Genomic DNA, 5,536 nt, shown 5'->3' with positions numbered 1-5,536 from the left:
CTATCAAACATACCCGGCAGATTGCCGGAAAATAGCCGCCGTTGATTCCAATAAGCATGATTGGGATTGAAATAACAGAAGATTTTGAAAAAAAAAAGATTTTTGTACAAAAACATTTTTTAAGTCCGATTTGATTTTGATGGCATTTCGTAGTTGAACATAACGTACTTCTGTTTCTTAGAGAGAGGCTACAGGGGCTACTATCAATACAATAAGCATTAGAGATGGTAACTAAGACTTATAGGAACGATGTTCAAATAGCGGGCATCTAAAATTGGGCTTTATGGGTTTATCCCGTTTCTATTTCTGACTTCAATTTTTATACTGACTTTGTTCATTTTCAATTGCTTTGCTGAGCAACTGATGCTCAAAATCACTTTAGCAGAATGAGAGAAGAGAGAAACTAGCCTAGAGAAGTCAAAAAGATTTTACGCAAATGTTGAAAAAGCGGCAAAATGAGGTAAAGCGAAAACATTTTTTTATTCGACGAAGTAAAAAAAAAATAGGAGCGCTATAATAGCCGGCTGAGAAGATGAGGCGGCTATTAATAACAGTAAGCTTTAGAGAGAGAGGTAACTAATACTTATAGGACCGACGTTCAAATAGCGGGCATCTAAAGTTGGGCTTTATGGGTTTATCCCGTTTCTATTTCTGACTTCAATTTTTTATACTGACTGTTCATTTTGAATTGCTTTGCTGAGCAACTGATGTTCAAAATCACTTTTAGGCAGAATGAGAGAAGAGAGAAACTAGCCTAGAGAAGTCAAAAAGATTTCACGCAAAATGTTGAAAAGGCGGCAAAATGAGGTAAAGCGAAACATTTTTTTATTCGACGAAGTAAAAAACATAGCAGGACAAGTCCTGACGTACAATTCAAAGAATTTTCATTGACTTAACAAACAACTAGACCTAGAACGGACAATGAGTGAATTGGGAAAACCATTTCTAAAAAAATCAGATGAAAAAACCAAAAAAAACAGAAAATCAATGACAAAATGCTGCTATGGAGAACAAAAAACCACTAGTGAGATATGTAATTTTGATTCTAACAAAAAAACTAGGTCCAGAATGAGCTGTGAATGGATTGGGAAAACTATTTAGAAAAAATCCGATCCAAAAAATCGAAAAAAACAGTAAAAATCAGAGTGAAATTGCCGCATGTGAACAAAAAACCGCTACCGAGAAACCGATTTTTTGTTCAAACACCGTTTTCTCACTCTACTTTAAAATTAGAGCGAAAAAATTCACGCCGCAAAACCACTCGCTTTTCGCTCCATTTCTGCTTCGGCGTGACCAAAATCACCACTCCAATTTGACTTCAAAAATCATGAAAATGTGTGAACAGATCTTAAAAAAAAAGACAGCGCCCCAATACAATTCAAATTCTTTGAATTGTAAAAAAAATAGGAGCGCTATAATAGCCGGCTGAGAAGATGAGGGCGGCTATTAATAAATTTCTTAAAGAATCACATTATAAAATTTTTGACAAACAGCAAAACAAAATATTGTTAAAATTGTTGACCGAATAGGAAATGAACACTCAACAATTCCCACGAACCGAAAACTAGCAAATGCTCATCCGAGAAGTATTAGTTAGAAGATTACATTTGCAGGCACGAAATGACTAGTGTACCGCGCAGAGCTGAGATGAGGCACACACACTCCGCTCAATCAATTCCAGACACTTATTGGTTTCGTATGACGCTAAATTTTAGGCTAAAAATCTTGAAATAAATACATTTTTTGAAATTTGATAATTTTTGGCTTTGTAGAAAATTATTATTATTATTATTATTAATTATTATTAATAATTATTATTTTGAGCGTTCCAAGCACCGAAGTTTAGTTTTGCTAATAGTCAAAGACAAAACGTTCATCACATTAGCCTGTCATAGGAAATATTAAATGTCTTCTTTTTAAGTAACGAGCTTTTTATCCGATCTTTCCCACCATTATATCCCCCTAAAATGGTATACTACACACCCCATTATAGTAACATCATATGACCGTGGGGGGGGGGGGGTGGGGGGTATAATGCGAAAGACTCCTTCTTTTAACGCTCACCTGTGAGACGTTCTCTTCCCGACGTCTTGCTCAAACCCGTTCACTCCGTGATGATTCATTCTGAACACACACTCGTGTGAGTCAATATCTTTTCCGGCCCCAGAACCTTCTAGAATTCCAGCACTGCTCACAACTGCGCAAGTTGAACAATGATCGTGATATTCTTTCGAGCTGTCATTAATATCAACATAAGCAGACAGACCATTTCGTGGCCCGTTTTTGGCAAGCAAGATATCAAGTTCTGTTTTGGGCACAGCTTGAATTTCTTTAGTTTTGAGAGGGCAAATTTTGTTAATAAAGTTGAAAATTGATTTATTGTTAACAGAGCACATAGTTTGGGCATAAAGTTGAGAGTTTGAGCTCAAGAAATAAAAGTAAGAAAAAGCGGAAGTTGTGAATACAAACATGAGGCAAGTAAATACCCTTTTACTTTTTGTTGTTTGTGACATTTTACTAAGTTAGAGTAACTTTTTTTAATATTCTAAATGAAATATTAAACTGCAATAATAATCATTCTTGAAGTAAAAAAGATAGTTTTTTTTCAATGATTCGTCCATTCAGTGATGAAATAAAATGAAATCTTGGGCCAGAATTATCACCAATATTAGTTACGTAACAAAGAATAAGATCATCAAATAAAGTAAAATTCTTGGTTTAAGAAACTAAACAAGATTACGGCCGATAATTTTAACTAACGTCTACTCAGTGTTTGAAGCTCACACGCCAAAGTTTTTCACAAAAATAAGAAAAATAAAATTTCTGTTTACGAGTTCTTTTTATAGCACCCTTCAATGATAGCCGGGCTTCAATTAATTTTTACTGATTTCATTTACAGATGTACATTACTTTTATATTCTTTCAATAATTGTACGAGTATTTATCGCATGTAGGTTTATTAAATGGTTGATTTATTTGACACTTTTTGACACGTGCGTTTGGAAAGTAGTGTTTACTACTTATTCAAAAGAGATTTCCAGATTACAAGTATATGTTAGAGTATAGTTCTGGGAAGCCTAAGGCTAAGCTCGAAATGCGAAGGCTTCCCAGAACTATACTCTAACTTATTTAGACCCCAATTTCGCTGTTCAAAACTCAAAAAGATAATTCAATAAAAATTTATTGTAGCATTGCAATTCTCGTGCAGCGAATCGATCCAACAATTGAATCGTTCAACCCAAATAATATTTTATTCCGAATTCCTTGAAATTTTTTGTAGGAGCGAATGGATCGCAGAGGTCGTCAGCCGGCTCTGTTGTGTCGCTTCTCATTGTCACTCTTTATGGTTTTTAGAAAAACGAGCAATATATAAAAAATTGCTATATATTGACTCAATTATAGACCTTGAAAAGTTATCTTTGCCCAAATTGTTATGTTTTGTGACTGTTTACCTTTTTTCAATTGTCCGCTTTAATTTTCTTTGAAAAGCGCATACTTTTGTCTCATGAGAAAAAATTGGGTATCCAAGAAAGTTTTCCAAGAAACATGCCTCAAGGCTTCCAAGAACTTTTTCCTAGAAGTTTGCTTATTTTTTTTGCCATTTTGTAAGGTCGAATTCTTCGAGACAAGTGTGAAAAGTGAGCGAAAAACTGATGAAGTTCAAATTCTAGTGTGATATGAAACGTGAAATAACAACTTCTTGCTTGAACAACTTTCCAAATTAGTGATCGAGCCTAACTTTATTGTTGATTTTCTTTAACAGCAAAATTGAGGTCTAATTAAACTGCTAGGTTGCAAATGTGGGTAAAACATAAAACCCGCAAATTTTACAAATCAATATCCATCAGAAATCATCAGTAAATCGAAACAAATAAGGAAATGAAGCTTGTGCTTGAACAAGTAGGTAGAAACTACTGCTTTCCGACATTATGGTTATTTACGGTTTCACTCGGCCTTCGACCTCAATTTAATCCCAATTTAAACTTTATAGAAACATGAAAAACAATACATTGAAAAAAGTTTTGCTCTTGATAATAACTGTTGAGCATCAACGGCAATTTCGAGAACTCGGGTAAATTTCAAGAATTGAATTGTGTTCTTTTTTCAAAACAGTTGCGACCAAACTGAAACTCTCCAGTTTTTCCAAGGCAACAGATAAAATTTTAAGCATCTCTCGTTGTAAAAACAACAGTTGAATAACTTAGCGATTAAATAACTTGTTAGCTCAGGATGAAAATTAGAAAATTCAGGAACAATGGGGACATTCTGCTTTAGTATTTTTTGGGTTATTTTATTAACCAACCTTTGTTGCGATTGAAACTGTTGCATAACTTACCTATGAAATAACTTGGTAACGCATGAAGAACACTATCAAACTCTGCTTTCGCATTCGTTACTCCGCTACTGTTGCTTTATGATGATTGGCCAGAAAGTAGTAGAGGAACGAAAAACAAAAAACGAAAAATATATAAAAATTGTGGCAATTGTAGCAGGAGGATTAGTAGCTGAAGTTGAAACGGTTGTGATGCATCTGGAGCATGCATCTAGAAACGAGACTCGAAGTGATTCAACAGCTCAGCTTCGCCTCAGATTTTGACAACCTCTCGGCATCGATAAAAACCGTTAAAAAAATCACTAAAATTCAGTTTATTTACACCAAAAAAAATAAGCACCTTGACCCAAGAAAAATTCAACAAATTTCATGCTCAACTTTTATACGTGCAAAACATGAACGCAGCATTTAAAAAAATAGGCTTTTAATTCAATTTTTGAAAACAGTGAGGATTTTCCAGAAATATGGTAAATAGTTGGAATTTTTAATGTATCTGAGGGAGTGTGTGTGTGTGTTTGTGTGTGTGTGTGTGGGTGTGTGTGTTTGTGTGTGTGTTTGTGTGTGGTGTGTGTATGTGTGAGTATGTGTGTGTGTTTGTGTGTGTGAGTGTGTGTGACGTGTGCGTGTGTGTGGTTAGGTGTGTTGTGTATGTTTGAGTGTGTGTGTGTGTGTAATTTTTTTCAATATCTTATATTCTTATAGTCAATTCAAAAAATCCTTAAGAGCATGAATCTACAACTAAATGTACCTCTTAAATGTACCCACTGAAATCACTACCTAAGTTTAATTGCTATGTTTTGACCGCAGTTTCTTATAATTATAGCGAAAACAGTTATTATAATAAGTTATTATATTAGCAAAAACAATTGAAGCGTAGGAAGTGTTAAAAACTATAAAAACCAATTCAGAGACAAAAATTCTTCAGAGATTTTGGTTGTTTTCCCGAAACAAAAGTCCTTGATTTTCTGACACACTTTGTGTTATGAAGTACCGACACACAACCAAGCACTGCAAGCATATATTTTTAAAAATTTTTTTGAAATAATTTTTAAAAATATATGCTTGCAGTGCTTACTTTTGTGTCATATATTTGTGTCATATATTGGCCACAATTGCGTGTTCAGTAAATATCTTTAGATATCTTTTGATTTAGTCTTTATATAATATAAGATTCGCTTTAGATTTTTTTAGTTGATTTAACAA

The sequence above is a fragment of the Convolutriloba macropyga genome, chromosome 5, assembly GCF_964194025.1.
Source record: "Convolutriloba macropyga chromosome 5, txConMacr16.3, whole genome shotgun sequence".
NCBI classification, from domain to species: Eukaryota; Metazoa; Xenacoelomorpha; order Acoela; family Convolutidae; genus Convolutriloba; species Convolutriloba macropyga.
Note: the sequence above shows the minus strand (reverse complement) of the source record.